The 18186-nt window shown below is 41.7% G+C and overlaps 1 long non-coding RNA gene across 1 annotated transcript; it reads right to left on the minus strand.

Moving 5' to 3' along the window:
- Positions 1-2016: 2016 nt before the first annotated feature.
- LOC128324112 (uncharacterized) lies at positions 2017-16475 on the minus strand. Its single transcript, XR_008306652.1, has 4 exons — positions 14676-16475; positions 11544-11748; positions 10661-10996; positions 2017-2389 (listed from the first exon to the last, which is right to left on the minus strand). It is a non-coding gene; the product is annotated as an uncharacterized LOC128324112 (long non-coding RNA).
- Between the last annotated feature and the right edge of the window lie 1711 nt (positions 16476-18186).

Consider the following 18186-nt stretch of genomic DNA (forward strand, 5'->3'; position numbering starts at 1 on the left):
CCTCTCACAGGGATTCCCAGATGTTGTTGACTATAACTCCCAGCATCCCCAGCTGCAATAGCCTTTGCTTGGGGATTATGGGAGTTATAGTCAACAACATCTGGGAATCCCTGTTAGAGGGAACACTGGTTCTAGGTGTGTGTGTGTGTGTGTGTGTGTGTGTGTGTGTGTGTGTGTGTGTGTGTGTCCCAAAGTAGTCCCTACGTGATTATTTATTTACTTATTTATTTAGTACATTTATATACCGCCCCATACAAAACTGTCCCTGGGTGGTTCACAATATAGTGAAGATCTCTGATCTATGTAAACAAACTGTAGGCATGTGGGCTCCATCTGCACAATTGGGAACTTTGTCTATTCAAAGGTTCCCTGATCACGTGAACTGAGCCTATAAATTGCATATAGTGTATGTGCACATTTATAAGCTCTTGCAGATTTTAAACCAAACCAGCCAGTGGCTTCCAGAAACTACACTCCTGTTCCACCCTTTATGCATGTTCAGACAAATGTCTAGGATGAATGTCACTATCTACCACCACCAGATATATCATTCCTACCTGCTTTTAGTGAGACAAAAAGCGACTGTAAAATTGAGAGTTTTGTGGGTCAAAAGGGTTTTAGTGAGACTTTAGTGCGTTACAAATGCAACCAAATCCTTCCTCGGGAAGGCTGCTCTGTTTTGAGAAGAACAAGGGCAGGCTGTACCAGGAGGTGGGTGACAGGACCACCCCCTCCTTCTTTAATCTTTCTGAACTACCCTATTTTCCTGTAGAATAGTATTCCTCCAAGTTACCAGTATCCTCTGTAAAAAGTACCACCATGACTGGAATCTAAAATCAAACAGATTCTTGCAGTAGATTCCAGAATATTAGGAACATAGGGAGCTGCCATATACTGAGTCAGAACATTGGTCTATCTAGCTCAGTATTGTCTTCACAGACTGGCAGCAGCTTCTCCAAGGCTGCAGGCAGGAATCTCTCAGCCCTATCTTGGAGAAGCCAGGGAGGGAACTTGAAACCTTATGCTCTTCCCAGAGTGGCTCCATCACCTGAGGGGAATATCTTACAGTGCTCACACTTCTAGTCTACCATTTATATGCAACGGACCCTGCTTAGCTAAGGGGACAAGTCATGCTTGCTACCACAAGACCAGCTCTCCTCTCCAGACCCTTGGGGTCTAGAATGTGTCCAGAAAGCTTCCCCCATGCAGCAAGTCTAGCAGAGCTAGTGGGGGTATCAGGAGGGACTATCACATACAGGAACCCTGCCTAAATCTTGCTAATCATGAGTGAAAGCCAGGTACACCTATATAGATCAAGAATGTTGTCAATCTGTAATCACATGTCTCAGTCTGGTCCAGGCCAAAGTGAAACTTTGGCTCAGAAATGATCTCTTACCACCACCAGTAAATATCAGTCTGGATTGAGGCAGTCCAAGAAATCATTTTGCTGCCCGAGATGAAGGACAACATGACGATGACTCATCTGCAGATTGGCATTCAGATCAATGCAGTCTGGACAATTGGTATGATCATGAGAAAAGGCATGTAGACTTATTACTTGTTCTTTCACTGGGTGTGACAAAGTGGTTAAAAGTATCATTTTAAGTACAAGTCTCTCGTTCACCTTTGCATATGAGGAGTTCCAAAGCTCTGTGGCATGCAGTAATCTTCCAAATCCATTATTTTGTCAAGAATGCAGCAAATCATGACAGTAAAAAGGAACTTGTTTTTAAAAAGAAGAAGAAAAAGAAAACAGGTCACTTGCAAGCACTGCAAGTTTTTAAATGCTGAGAAGAAACTCCAGAAAAGGTCACATGCTCAATTTATTTTTGACCCTCTTTAACCTTTTGAGAAAAGGACACACGATTTGCTGAGCTCATTTGCACTAGAGTGAGCTACACAGTTAGAGCGCCTGGGGTTATTATCATTTCAATTAGCAAAAGGTAACTATTTTCCCTGTTAGATTTAAGCAGACATCTAGTCACCTCAAATGAGATGCATTTCACTTCAGATTCATAGAATTTAATATCTAGTGTGTTATTTATTAGATCTCTGCATATGGGTACAGTTTTACAACGCTGCTGAGATTTTCAATTAAATGCAGAAACACTAACTCATTTGCATGAGGGAGCTTTTTGATGCCATTGGGATCATAGGGTCCCCAAATCACAGCCAAAAGCTATTGTTAATGAGACAAATAGTGGCGGGCTGTATGGAAACGACGGAAAGGAGTGCTGCACTGCTGCCTTGTAGTGCTTTAAAGTAATTGTGCATCATCATCATCATCTTCTTCTTCTTCTTCTTCTTCTTAATAAAGCCAATTTTATTTGTTATCCACCTCGTAACAAATGGTTCTCTGGGCGACTCCCAACCACACAATAGAAAACATCTAATAAAAAGACATAAAACAAGACAAACAAATTACAACACAAAATAAAAAAAAATACAGTTCAACACATTTTAAAAACGATTATTTAAGGAATCAATTTGAAAAAGCCTAAGAGAACACAGAAAGGTCTTCTTCACCTGGTGTCTAAAAGAGCAAAGAGAGGAGAGCTGGTCTTGTGGTAGCAATCATTACTTTTCCCATTAGCTAAGCAGGATCTGCCCTGGTTGCATATGAAAGGGAGACTAGAAGTGTGAGCACTGTACGATATTCCCCTTAGGGGATGGAACATAGGGAAAAGCAGAAGGTTCCAGGTTCCCTCCTTGGCTTCTCCAAGATAGGGCTGAGAGAGATTCCTGCCTGCAACCTTGGAGAAGCCGCTACCAGTCTGTGAAGACAATACTGAGCTAGACAGACCAATGGTCTGACTCAGTATATGGCAGCTTCCTATGTTAAAGTGACAATGCCAGATGAGCTTCACTGGGGAGGTTATTCCATAGTTGGGTTGCCACCACTGAAAAGGCCCTCCCCCTGGTACATTATACCATCAGGGCTGCCTTTGAAGTTGCACAGCTGTCCCAGTGCACACTTAGAGTCAATAGAGGGGGGCCAAAGAAAACCACAATGCTTTGTGGGCACCAGGAGTTGACACCGACTTGACGGCACACTTTACCTTTAGAAGGAGGAGGGAAAGAAGTGAGGGCAAGTAGGGTGGGGAGAGCTCCAATGGGCATGTCAGAACTCCAACAGACTTCCGTGAAGACAGCAGGGATCTCAGTTGGACTTCCATCTGTTGGAGGCTCCTGCTGTTGTGGGTGGACCTTTCTCCAGCAATGCCCAACAGAAGGCATGGTGAGTCTGATATGCCTCTCATTGAAAATAGCCTCAAAGCAGTTTACAATGTATTTCCAATGAGACAAGATAGTTATGACTAACTTAAAAGGTAAAGAGTGCCATTGAGTCGATTTCGACTCCCGACACCCACAGAGCCCTGCGGTTTTCTTTGGTAGAATACAGGAGGGGTTTACCATTGCCTCCGTCCTCATGACTAACTTAAGTCCCATTAATTTAAATTGGATTTTGTGATTGCAGATGGCTACTAGGGAGAGGGCCTTTTTGGTGGCAGCACCATGTTTATGGAATAGCCTGCCCAGTGAAGCTTACACCATCACTTTCTTCTTTTAGATGCAAAGTGAAGACTTTCTAGTTCACTCAGGCTTTTTAAAAGTGTGTGTGTGCCTTTAAAATGTTTTGTATTGTGCTTTGTACTTCCTATTTTATATTGTAACTTCTTGTTTTCTGTGTTTTTAATTGAACGTTTTATTCTATTGTTTTATTGTGAGCTTCCCAGAGAACAATTTGTTATAGGGCAGCTAACAAATAAAGTTATTTATTTATTATCATCATTATCATTATCATTATCATCATCATCATCATACTACCTTTCTTTGAACACTATCTAAAGTGGTTCCCTGGGCTACACTAACATAATTGGGGGTGATAATATAATGATGAAATAATTTTGAGATTGCACTGCAGTCATTCAATTTCAAGAATAGGGTGGTTATGGAAATGTGGAGGATGTTATGTCGGAAAAGAAAACAACATTTTGTCTCTGTTGTAGAGGACAGATATTGTTGCTCTGAACTGTAGAACAGTTTGCATTATCACCTTAATATTGGTTCCCCTGGGAGGCCACAACTGTTCTGGGAAGCTCTTCCTACTAATACTGATTTGCCCAGATTGAAGCATGAATTCTACAGGACAGAGTCTCAACATAATTTGAGAAAAATAAGCTCAAACAAACCTCTCTCTACACTTTGAGATACCATCACTCTTGATCTCTACTTTTGACTAACATCAATCAGAAAACAGCACTTTGAGAAAATATTCAGACCCATTGTTGAAGACTGATAAAACTTTAAACTATTTCTGCTTGAGAATATTTTTTTTAAAACAAAACAAAAAGCAATTTTCATGCATTACACAGATATGCTTGTATGCCAGGGGAATATGACATGGGAGGAGACAAGTCTTTGAAGATTGAACTTTTTCAAGATCCTCTGAATTGGCTGATGGATTTCCCATGCTCAGATTTAAATGAATATGGATAAAACATCAGTTATTCTTAGTCTAGGCATTTTGCTTATGGACACCTTGGTTTGAAAAATGAAACAAGTGGCTTCAGTGCAATAATTGATAGGAAATGAGATAATAAAAGTGAGCATATTCAAAGGGCTCATAAATGTTCATAATTAAAACTGTCAATTTGCTAAACTATCCCCTTTGACTTCTTCAGATCTCCAAGTATTCTGTCAGCAGGAACGATGAAAATAACAAAACCAGGATTGTGATAGAACTACATCCTTTCAGAAACAATGGCAGTAAAATAGCTCATTGGTGCCATATCCTAGCTAATAAAAAAGAGTTGTGCAAGAGTTTGCTCAGCTCCTTTTCTTTTCCTTGGGGTTTGCCCAGGAAGCATTTCCCATGGATTCTTGTTGCAGAGAAATTACTTATTCTTTATGAGCAGAAAGCTAACTTTAACTGATTACTTACTAAAACATAGGCTAAGAAAACAATGAATAGATTAACAGTCTCTTATGCAGAGAGAGACACTCTCTCAGTTTAAATTCAGGACAGCAAGTAAGAAGCAGACAAACTGTGACTCCATCCATACCTGCCAACTATCCTGATTTACCTGGGACAGCCATGAATTCCCACCACGTTTCCAGGCTCATGACCATGCATCACAGAATCACGATTTCCAAATGTTCCCCTCTCCCGCCATCTCTGGCCCTTCTCCAGCCCACTTACTGGCTGCTGTAGCAGGCTTCAGGATGTGGGCAGCTGTGGATCTCATCAGAAGTCTCACGAGAGGAGACTTCGGACTCTCATGAGAATTGTGACAAGATCTGCGGCCTGAGACGAAGCCAGAGAAAGGAGAAGGAGGCTTTCCCAGCATGGACAGCCCGTTGAGTCTCCTCCCTCAAAGCTCCAAGGACATGGGAGTGGATGGCCAGATATATAAATGTTTGGCTATGAGGTGCTGTATTTCAGAGCACATGAATTTGCGGAGAGAAGGTTCTAGTATTGAGAGAGCTGACAGCTTTTCAGAATTCAGTGTATATTATTTATTTATTTGATTCCTATACCGCCCTTCCAAAAATGGCTCAGGGCGGTTTACACAGAGAAATAATAAATAAGTAAGATGGATCCCTGTCCCCAAAGGGCTCACAATCTAAAAAGAAACACAAGATAGACACCAGCAACAGTCACTGGAAGTACTGTGCTGGGGATGAATAGGGCCAGTTACTTTCCCCCTGCTAAATAAAGAGAATCACCACGTTAAAAGGTGCCTCTTTGTCAAGTTAGCAGGGGTCTGCTAATCCCCGTGGAAGGATCCAATTTCTTTTGAGAGAGCACTGACTTTGCTTTTCAGAGCAATTTCTCCAGTTTATATTATAATCCCTACAGAGTAGGGTCAAATTTCATTTAAGAGAGTGCAGATTTTGCTCTCCAGAGCTATTTTCCAAGTTTATATTATTGATATAATACCCACGGAATAGCTTCTGGTTTCAGAGAACAGACTTTGCCCTTCAGAGCTATTTCCCCAGTTGATATCTCCAATATAATCTCTACAGAATAGGGTCTGATTTCAGAGTGCAGACTTTGCATTTCAGAGCTATTTCCCCAGTTGATATTTTCAATATAATCCCTACAGAGTAGGGTTGGATTTCATTTGAGAGAGTGCAGACTTTGCTTTTCAGAGCTATTTTTCCAGGTTATATTATTAGTATAATACTTGTAGAATAGGGTCTGGTTTGAGAACACAGACTTTGTTCCTCAGAGCTATTTTTTAAAATTTTATATTATTGGTATAATACCTGAAGAATAGGGTATGGTTTCAGAGAGCAGAATTTGCTTTTCAGAGCTATTTCTCCAGTTTAGATTATGATCACTAAAGAATAGGGTCAGATTTCATTTGAGAGAGCACTGATGTTCCCCATATCCCTGCAATAGGGGAGGTATTTATTAGGGAACTTTATCCTTGGAACTTTATTACTTGGAAAACCCCTCTTTAAGTTGATGTTTAAGACCCTCCAAACACCAGTATGCCTAAGGAGAAATCAAAGCAAAAACATCATGAAACCACATTCAATTTGTCATATTATTCAGATGGCAAGGGATTCATAAAGTCATATAGGGAAGGCCTAAGCTTTCTGCTCAACATATGCCTGTGACTTCTTGGTATCCCACAGTGGGATTCATGATGTAAAATTGTATTTAGTTACTGTGAAGCACAGGACAAATGCGCAAATTTAAAAGAGCTTAAAGTCCTCTCAAGCACTGATGAGCATAAGAACATAAGAACAACCCTCCTGGATCAGGCCCAAGGAGGCCCATCCAGTCCAGCATCCTGTTTCATACAGTGGCCCACCAGATACCCCTGAGGAGCCCACAAGCAAGAGGTGAGGGCATGCCCTCTCTCTTGCTGTTGCTCTCCTGCAACTGCTATTTAAAGGCATCTTGCCTCTGAGGCTGGAGGTAGCTTATAGCCATTAGGGTTGTACAAAACTGGTTCAAATCAAACTTGGTTCAATTTGAACCAGCCTGGTTCAACTGGTTTGAGCTTGAACTGGACTGCCCACCAAAAAAAGGGGGTGGTTCAAGCTCAAACTGAATCACACCTGGTTCAGATCAAACTATTTCAGCCTGGTCTGACTGGTTCAGCCATGCTTGTAAAGGGGAATCTAAGGACAGTCAAATGACAGTCAAAAGAGACTTGTTTTTAAAAAGAAAAAGAAAACAGGTCACTTGTTTTCTTCTGGGAATATTCTGGGGAGGATATTGAGCTTTTGCAATCCCTTTTTTCTCCCTTTATTATTGCTATAAGGTTACAGTATATAAACATAATCAAGGATGATGATAATACATGTAAATATAACTAAAAAGAAAGGGGGGAAAGTGGGGGGAAGAAGTCCCTTAACACAGCTTAACATGAGAGGATACAACCAACGCAGGAGAAGAAGGGGGGGGGAGGGATTTTAAACAAACAAACAAACAAACAAACAAACAAACCACCTTCTTCAAGGATTTGACTTACGTTTCAAAGCACAAACAGTTCATGGAAGTTTGAACAAATCACTAAGAATTCTTTTTTACTTTGGTGATGGGGAAAAAAACAGTCCAAATGCAGATAAAGAACACATATCAGTAATCCAAAATTGTAGTTCAGGTGTACATTTTTCCTTCCAGTGTTGTATTATAATCCTTTTGGTAGCACCCCAAGCATGGAGAATTCACAGTTTTTGATGTACTGCTAAATTCCAGATACTAGGGATATACTCCAATAAAACATGGATGTCCTTACCGGACAATGATAACTGCAATGTCATATTGACTACCTTATTAATTCCAGATCAAAACGGTGCGATAACCAGACAAGACCAAACTGTATGTGTAAGTGTACCCTCATACAAATTACACCTCCAACACATAGCAGTCTGCAACCATCCCTTATTAAATTTACTGATTGAGAAAGTTTCCTAGAGATTACTATACCCAAATAGACCCCAAAAAACCCTCTGGGCACGGCCTAAAACCCCATAGTAGGCTTGTGCCCGAAATGTTTCGGAGGCCATTATGAAAGCCGAAACGTTTCGGCTCCGGGGGCCGTTTCAGTGCTTCAGCACGGGCAGGGGTAGTCCTTTAAGGGAAGGGGAGTGTGCACTCACCCCTCCCACCGCACATCTCCCACCGGCGCTCCGATACTTTTAAGCCCCTCGGGGCAGCAGCGCTCCTCCCTGCTGCCCCATGTTTGTCCTCGGCCAGAAGAAGCAAGCACACATGCACCTGTTGTGGGCTCGTGCACGCCTGTTTGCCATGCGGGCGCATGTGACGGGCGCACGTGTGCTTGCTTCTTCTGGCCACTTCTGGCCGAGGATGAAAACGGGGTGGCAGGGAGGAACGCTGCCGCCCCGAGGGGCTTAAAAGTAACGGAGCACCGGTGGGGGATGTGCGGCGGGAGGGGTGAGTGCACCTTCCCCCGCCCTTAAAGGACTACCCCCGCCAGTGCCGAAGAAACTTCGTGCACATCCTTACTCCATAGCCCACACTCCTCAGGAAAATCTATAAAGCCCAAAGGCATCAAGTCCGATTTACTCCCATTTATGGAATAACAAGAAAAATTGCCAAACTTTTGAATCATAGAAATAGGATTGGGAATTGAGACCTCAGGTTTGTCAATAAAGAATAAAATATCATCTGCATAGAAAATCAACTTGTATTCAGTTCCACCAAGTGTAATATCCTTTATATCAACAGCATATCTGATAGCACAAGCCAGGGGTTCCAATACCATATTGAAAAAAAGAGGATATAAAGGACATCCCTGGCATGCGCCCCGTTCTAGACTAATTAAAGGAGACAATATACCATTGGTAATAACTCATGAATGGGGAGACCTGTAGAGTAGAGTTGAGTATAGTAGAGTATAAGTATTAGTATTAGTATAGTGGCCCAAGTCAAAAAGAATTGTGGGGAGGAGACCAAATTTGATCAGAATGTGTTTTGAGAAGCCCAGATGGACCATATCAAATGTCTTCTCCATGTCTAAGGAAATTATAGCGGCCAGGTTTTGCCAAGTAGAGAGCTAATACATCAATCAATGATCTGATTTCAACGATGCTTCATTAAAACTGTTTATTTTTGAAAGCATCATTGTAGACCTCCAGTAAACTAATATGTATCTTATAAAATTTCACAGTAAATTCATCTGGCCCAGGAGGCCTACCAGAATACATGGATTTAATTGTGATCATTATTTCCTGTAGTGAAAGAGTTGCAGCTAAAATTGATTTGATCTTGTGTTAAATGTGGAAGATGCACCTGTTGCAAAAAGCTATCTATATCTACCTCAGTATTAGATGCGTTATTACTATATAGGCTGTGGGGGGGACTGCTGGCTTATTTATTCAGGGTTTGTATAAACATTGCCTTTAGTATCATGAATACAAGATATAATGTTACGCTGTTTTATCTGCTTCAGTCTGGAAGCCAAAAGTTTACTTGTTTCTTAAGAGATACCATCTGAGCCCTTTGTTGCCTTTTTGTGTGTGAAGAATAAGCAATGATCCAGCCCCACAAAAATGCTTTAAAGGTATCCCAAACCAAAGATAATGAAGTAATCTATCTCGTACAGTTCATCATTTTTCAACATGCCTTTCATTAGACCTTTTCCTCCTTTGAAAATAAAAAAAAATGGTCCCTTCTGAAAAGAACTCTGCATACATGCCTTGTAGCTGTTTTTACAGACATTAAACTGTTCACATAGTATGTCCCTGGAATATACACTCCTCATTCACTTTATTTTATTTATCTATCATATGTGTATACCACCCAAAACCTATGTGTCTGGGCAGTTTACAATAAAATACAAATTTATACAAAATTAAAACTTTAAAATAAAATTTCACAATGTTAAAATAGTTTAAAACTGCACCAAAATCTTTGCACTAAGATTACACTTCAGAAAAACTGTTCCTTTTCCTTCTGCAAAAATGTGCTGCCCATTAGCAGGGTAGATAGGACTTTTATGTCCCATGCTTATCTCAGAGAAATACTACAAATTGTTGAAAGAAATGTGAAGTAGCTCCACTATCCAAATATATTTTATTTCTGCTTTGACTTACATCACCCCTACAGATTTTTTCTTTGGCAGCACACAAATTTTCAACTTTTTCAGCATTATTTTCATTGCTTTCAATTTTGCAAAACAGAAAGACAGTTTTTTCTGGAATTTAGTCTTATTCCCTTTTGTCTGTTGAGAATAATTCCCTTGCTCTTTACTAGGACAAGCATTCCTCAAATGCAAGGTGCTTCCGCGTATAAAACATTGCCTACCATCAGAAACTTTGTTTGCTTTTTCAAATTAAACCCTTGCAAATGTCCCTACACAAAACTCAAAGTCACATTTTCTTTAATTTGCAGGAAATTGACAATATATTCTTTAGGCAAGGTATTAAGCAAAAGTCCCATTTCTACTGGTTCAGGCATATTTATCTCTTGCTGTTCCAACTCTCTCAAAGTTACCCAAAATGAGTATATGTGCTCCTGCAGACTCTCTCCCTCTTTGAATCTTTTGTTACACAATTGCAGCATAAGAGAAACTTAAACATTCATGGTTCTTTGTGGAAAGACCTCTTTTAATCTTTCCCACATCTCTTTTGGTCTATTTTTATCTTCTATATGATAAATCAACTGATCACTTACAGTCAGATATATGTGCCCCTTGGCTTGCTTGTTTGCAGAATCCCACTCTCACAATTTCTTTTCTTTCTCTGTTGGTCTTTGTTCCTCCAGAACATAAGACAGTCCAGGTGTATTCAGCAACATCTTCACTCTGAAGGACCATTTTCTGTAGTTTATTTCATTCAGCAACTGCGGGATGCCTTCCCACAGATGCAAAAATAGTCATCTTGTCCAGCTGTCTTGTCTACAGACTCTTTGTTATCTCACAACTTATTGCTTCACAAATGGGCCCATAACCCAATATTGCAGAGATATTACTTATCCTGTATAAGTAATTGAACAGGAAGCCAACCTTAACTGAGAAACAAGAATTTGATATTTATTATTTACTAAAACATAGGCTAAGAAAACAATAAACATACTCTTATGCAGGGAGAGGGAGAACCTCTCAGTTTGAATTCAGGACAGCAAGTAAGAAGCAGAAAAACAAACTATGACTCCACCCCTAAGCCAATATATAGAGACAAAACATACAGACAAGCATGTCTAGTACACGAACAACAGTTATGAAATCAATATTCCTTTAATTCTCAAACATTGTGCCCATAGTGGGAAATGTGTGGGAGCAGGAATGGGAAGGTTGACACCCATCCATTCAAAATAGGACTCTAGCTCAGAGCTAGAGTATCTGTTTAGCATGCAGAAGGTCCTGGATTAAATTCCTGGTATCGCCAGATTGGGCTGAGAACAATTTTTGCCTGAAATTGGCAACTCTGGAGAGCTGCTGCCAGTCAGAGTAGACAATACTGAGCTAGATGAACCAATGGTCTGACTCAGTATACTTCTTTTAGGATGATATTTATAGGGATGTGCACGAATGTTTCAACAGGGCAGGGAGCAATACCTTTAAGCATGAATAAAGCAGGTCCTTGCTTGCTCCTCTGCTGCCCCGCCGCTTTTCCGGGCGTGGTGCTGCACTGCTCAGAAGTCTATGCATGGCCGCAGGACTTCACCCAGCAGCCTGCGTGCAGTGGTGGGATGCACATGGCCACCGAGCTTGCGTAGCGGCCATGTCCGTGGTCAGTTCTGGCGTCTGCACTGTACACACCCTTGTGGGAATTTTAAATTTAAAAAAAAACAAACAGCTTTTTGACCCTCCCTCCCTTCCCATTTCTATTTCCATACCACTGTGGTGGGAGCAGGACCAGGGAGAGCCAAGTTCAAATCCTTGTTCAGCCATGAAGCTCACTGGGTGACTCTGCACCAGTCACTTCTCTCTCAGCCTGACCTACCTCCATGGGCAGAACTACAATCGGGCAAGGGGAGACAGTCATCTGGGGGCCCACTGCCTTGAAGGGCCCCCCAGAGACATGTCACATGTCTCCCCATTGCCCACCCGCCCAGCCCCAAGGCCAGTCCCCTGCTTTTCCTCCTGGCCAGCAATCTAAGCAGCCTGCAAGCTGCTGCTAGAGCTGCTTCTCTCCCCGCCTCTGAGCTGATAGGTGGGGTTTCCAGAGAGACCTCCGTGTCGGCCTCCCTGAAGCCTGAACTCCAGTGCCAAAGGAAGGAAGGAGGCAGGCAGGCAGAGTGGCCACCACAGTTCTCTGCAGCAGATCCTCTTCCCAGGCCAGCCAGCCCAGCCTTTGCCAAGTAGAATGTGAATTCCTTTTTGTGATTACCCCCCCTTCCATATATATAGGGATCTGCTTGTCATAGGGCTTTGATATGTGGGGGGGAGACTGAGAAGTCTCTGAATATTTAATTTGAAACAGATTGGAAAATTTGCTGGCTTTTAAAAAAAAAACTATCTAAAAAGTCCTATAAGTGGTTTGTTTCATGGAAGAAAATTACAAAAACTTCTGGTACAAAAAATATTTTATTTATTTATCCATTCATTCTTTTAGCCATTCATTCATTCATTCATTCATTTATAAATGCACTTGTGTTCAAGTTGTTTTGCAACCCAGAAGGTCTGAGTGAGAACTGTGACGCATGTGTTGCATTTTATTTTATTTTATTTTATTTTTCTTGTGTGTGAACTGCTCCCCAATAACTCGCAGGGACTTCAGGGTAAATCTGGCCAACATGTGAATGCAGCACCTCCCTTCCAGAGGAGATGTGTGTTAAAGGGCTTTAAAAGCCTTGTGTGAAAAACCTCCTGGAATCAAACTTTACTGAATTTGTTCAGAATTCTGAGAAAACATACATAAGCTCACACTGCATGGTTGAAAGTCGCCTTTGCTAATCTGCAACGAGGGGCCCATTTTAATAATTAGTGTTTCTAGTGTGTTCTAGGCATTAAAAGTAACACAAATATATAGTACTCAATGTATATCACTATATATTGTGAAGTGTGCATGTGTGTATTCACAGTGAAATGTATTTCCAGGCAGCATACATATTTTGAAATATCAGACTTAAATGCTTGGGGGCCTGGGGTGTGCGGAGGCCCTGGACTTTGGGGGGGGGGCATTTTAAAATCTCGTCTCTGGGCCCAATCCAACATTGCTACACCCCTGCCTACCTCACATGGCTGTTGTGTTTATAAACATAACCTTGTTCACTCGGGGCTCCTTGGAGGAAAAGCAGAAGATAAATGCAAAAAACTAACAAACAAACAAAACCAATATAAACCAATCAACAATCCTTAGTACAACCATTATAACAGGAACTGTGCAGCAGGGAGAAACAAACTATTTTCAGCATGGATAAAAAGAAAGCTGAGGGCATAAGTGGACAACATGATCTAAGCAGGATTCCTCCTATTGCCCAAAAGCCCAAGTAAAGAGAATGATCTTCAGGTGGCTTTGGAAAGCTGGAAGCAAAAGGAGAGTATGACTCTCTCCAGGGCAAGTGTTTCGGCAATAATTGAAAAGGTCCTGTCCCACATGCACAACTATTGGGCTTCACCTGATGTTGGCACATAAAGCAGCCCCTGACCCCAGAAGACCTTGTAGCATACGGTGAGTAGATTCACTTGGGAGCAGGCAGGTTTTGAGCCTCCTGCTAAGACTGCCTTGGAAGCTGATCCACAGCCCAGTGTTAAGTACATGACTTTAAGCCAATTAACCTTACTTGGATGAAATTGGCTTAATTAGGTTATGGTTTGTATGTTAGTTACATTTGTATTGCTTAAGAAGCTGGATACGTGCCTTGTGCCAGGATTCTGTAGCTATTAAAGGGTGGCCAATGTGAGAAGACCTGTAGTGTTCCCAGCAAGGTTGAGGAAAGCAAGGTTATAAAGCAGCATGCTTTATAACCGTCCATGTGCTGTAATTTCTAGTATGGAGGGGGGTATGAACAGGGGTGCATCTAGGCATTTTTGGAGCCTGGACCTAAAGGGCTTTGGAGGCCGACTGCCCCCGCCCCGAGAGCTTGTGACGCTCATGAGTCACACTGCACAGGCACACGGAAGCAGCTCACCTGCTATAGCCTCCAGCAGGCCCAGTGTGGGACCAGTGGCTTAGCTGCTGCTGCCGCCACCTCAGAGGCCCATTCAGCTCTCAGCCCCCACCCCCACCCCTGGCCACACACACAAGCAACAGGAGATTGGCATGGTGGGGGCGAGGCAGTGGGGGTGAGCATGGTGGTGGGCTGCAGGGAGGCCCCCTAGGACATTTGGAGGCCCCATCCTGGTGCCACCTTCCACCTGGAAGTCCTGTCCAAAGAACACCACTGGATATAAAGCACGGTCTCTCAATAACCCTTGATTTAAGATCTCAACTAGACATTCTAGCAGCATTTCCCTTGGTGTTTCCAAGTGGGAGGGGGGCACAATATTTTTTGAGAGTTCTGCTACTACCATGGGTATTTATATCTGTATATCACTTTTCAACATAGTTCTCAAAGTGGCTTTCATAGAAAAATAAATCAGTAAGATGGTTCCCTGTCCCAACAGGGCACACAATCTAAAAAAGAAATATAAGACAGACACCAGCAACAGCCCCTGGAAAATGCTATGCTTGGCCTGGATAGGGACAATTGCTCCCCTCTTACTAAATATAAGAGCATCCCTACTTTAAAAGGTGCCTCTTACCTCAGCTAGCAACTGCTCATTCTCAAAAGCTTGGAGCTGCCTTATGAGTCTGCCGCAGACCCAGCACGGAGCATTCCAATGCCAGAATGCTGTCCTTCATGTCAGCCAATATCTCTTTACTTCAGTAATGTAGATTTATTATGCAAATCTTGGAAGAGTAATAAGGAAGAAATGCTTTATACATAGTGAAAATAAATCACAGTAACCATAATAATAGAATTTACAGCCCACCTTTATATTTACCTTTTGGGCACAGCTAAAACACATCCCTGCCATTTAGAAGTACTGAAAAGAACTAAAGCATCTTCTTCAACAGAAAAAATATTTTGTGTTGCCGACTTTCTTGTTGTACCTTAAATTATTGATGTTGCAGCTTTTTGAATAACTAAGCAAACTACTGTGAAGATTTAATTTACTAAGTAAATTCACTTTGTATTCATGACCCTTTTATGCTCATTTTGTGCTGATTACACTGCTGGGAGTTAGCTCAAGCTGTGGCTTTCTAGGTACTGCACAAAGTGATACACATGCCTGCAAAACCATTTGGACAAGAGAACATGATGGGGTACAAAAATAAGCAGGCAACAACAGCTCTGCAAAACCACCTCTAGCTCTCTGAAAAGCCTATGTCAGTACATAGACAAGAGACTACACATGACTTCACATTTCTCCATGTTGTTTATTTATTTATTTTTAATTGTTATTATTATTATTATTATTATTATTATTATTATTATTATTATTATTTCGATTTCTATACCGCCCTTCCAAAAATAGCTCAGGGCGGTTTACACAGAGAAATAATAAATAAATAAGATGGTTCCCTGTCCCCAAAGGGCTCACATTCTAAAACGAAACATAAGATAGACACCAGCAACAGTCACTGGAAGTACTCTCCCCCTGCTAAATAAAGAGAATCACCACAGTAAAAGGTGCCTCTTTGCCCAGTTAGCAGAGGTTGGAGTCACCTGAGCAGAAAAAAAGACTTGGGCTGCAATCCTTTGCAAAATTATCTAGAAGCCAGGGCTGGCCTGTCCACTAGCTGGACCTAGGTGATTGTCTTGGGCACCAATGGGGGGGGGAGCTTTGCAGGGCAGGGGCAGGCACAACTGCCCCCACCGCGAATAGCCTCCATTTGCATGGCAGCTAGGGCAGCATTGGCTGGGAGCGAGGGTGTGGTGAGAAAGGAGGTTATACCTTTCAAAATCCATAAATCTGCCACTGTTGTCCCTTGCTGCTCTCCAGCTCCACGTGAAGTCCACTCTACCGCACACCCTATCTTCCCCACTCCCCCACAAGCTAACCTGGCCAATGCACATGAATGTGTAGGGGGAAGCACCAAAGTCATACTTCACCTAAAGCACCAAAATTCCTAGGACCAGGAAGACTAGATCTCTGGATTTTACAGGATCCAAGACAATAATAGTTATGGGGGGCACCCTTATGATGAATCAATATTGTGCTGGCCCTACTGGATCTAGAGATGTACACAAGCTGGTTCAGCACTTCCTTTGGGAAGCGCCGAACCTGCTCGGGTGCCAGGGTTCGAACTGGCTCGGCGGGGCGGGAAGCAGTTCCGTTTACAATCAAGTAAGAAGCTCCTTACCTGCTCCTTCCCGCTCTGCTGTTCTGGCAGTGGTGCCCGCTCTCCAAAACATCACGCACAGCGGCGGTGCTGTTCCCTGCAGCCTCTGCACGTGGCTGGATGCATGCCATGTGCATGCCGACACCACACAGAGGCCACAAGGAACAGCTCCTCAGCCACATGCAGAATTTTGAAGAGCAGGAGGTGGGGAAATGCAGGTAAGGGAACCACTTACCACCATGCTGCTGCTGGCTGCCCAAGCCATTCGTGCACATCCCTAACTGGAACCAGAAGAGTCTTTCTTGCTGTGCTATAGATGGGGCCCCCATGAGTACAGAGGCCTGGTCAATCTGCCCTCAGCCCCACTTCAGACAGAACTGGCTGTGAGTAACTTCAACAAACCCAACGGGGTATTTCCAAGTAAATATGAATGGGATGATGTGCACAGCCTCAATCCTTAAAAATAAACCATAGTCACCGTTGGTCTGAAGAGCCATCAAACTGAGTTCTCTTCTGTAACATAAAGCAGAGCAGAAATAAATTGTGAAATAAAAGTAATAGACCTCATTTAGTTATTAAACACATTATAATGTGTAAAGTAAAGCCAAGGGTGATTCCATGCATTGCTCAAATGATTTAAAAATGTAATCCACTTGACACACACCTTTCTAATGAGCAGTCGTTCATCATCCCAGAAAATGTATTCCATGCCAATTAGATGGAATAAGAAAATAATTTGAAATGCACAAATCACTTATACGTTCCTTACAAACTACACTCTTCGCATTTCTTAACATAATTTTGCTCTGAGAACATAAGCACTGCTATTACTTGTGTAACTGCTAACAGCATAGATTACTTAATAGGACATGACAAACAAAAGACCAAGGTATATGCTAATTGCCATTTAACTGAGAAGGAAGTGCTGCTGTGACCTTTCCCTGCACAGTGTGAGCAACTTTCAATAGGATAGGAAAGTCGTGATTTCAATGCCATCAAAATGAAAGACTTCTTTGGTCGTAAAAACAGGAATGTGCAGATTCAGTGATACCAACAGTTTCTGTCAAATTCTCAGATGAAGTTCAATTGACTTCAATGTACACCACTAGAGTTTACCTTAATCACATGCTGGCTTACTATGAGAGAAGTCACAGGCTGTTGTATTCTGTTCTGTTTACATGTGGACTTTCAGTTAATAATTAGTATTCACAAGATTTTCTTATCTGCATAAACAGCACCCTATTTGCATGAGAAGTTAAAGGAAAAACAAACAATGATCTTACTAATTTCTTGTTACTGGGAAAAAATATCTAAACATGGAGGTTTGCCAAATCCTTTGCTTGTTGAGATAACCTACTATATGCTTCATTGGAAGGTCAGCATATATGTGATCATTCAGAGCTTTTTCAAGTGAGTGTCCTTTAAATAAAACTGCCCTGAGCCATTTTTGGAAGGGAAATTTTTTATTTGATATAAATCAAATAAATTAAAATAAAATAAAATAAAATAAATATTTTGCATAAGCTTCTAGATTCCTGTCCAGGTCTCCTTTTGCCCTCACATCCTAGGGATTGGGATTCTAAATGGTTTTTTGAAACAGAAGTTGTTTAGTTGCCATGATTTTGCTAACCCATGGTCTGAATAGATGCAGAAAGTGAAAGTAGCCACTCACAAGATCAAGATGCAAGTGAATTCCCATAACAAAGTAACTTGAAAAAAATCACTTTGTAATGCAAAAGAAAAAAGAAAAAGAATAGAATCCTCTGAATCCACCCTTACTCATTCATACAGAAGATGTCAGAAATGCCCCTATGTACTGACTGCCATAAGATGATGTGGCTGAGTGATTCACGTCTTAAAGAAGCTGGCCAGCAAAATCTTGTTCCAAGACTGCTCATGCACATGCTGTACTCTTTTAATAAAATA

Source organism: Hemicordylus capensis, chromosome 4, assembly GCF_027244095.1.
Source record: "Hemicordylus capensis ecotype Gifberg chromosome 4, rHemCap1.1.pri, whole genome shotgun sequence".
NCBI lineage: Eukaryota > Metazoa > Chordata > Lepidosauria > Squamata > Cordylidae > Hemicordylus > Hemicordylus capensis.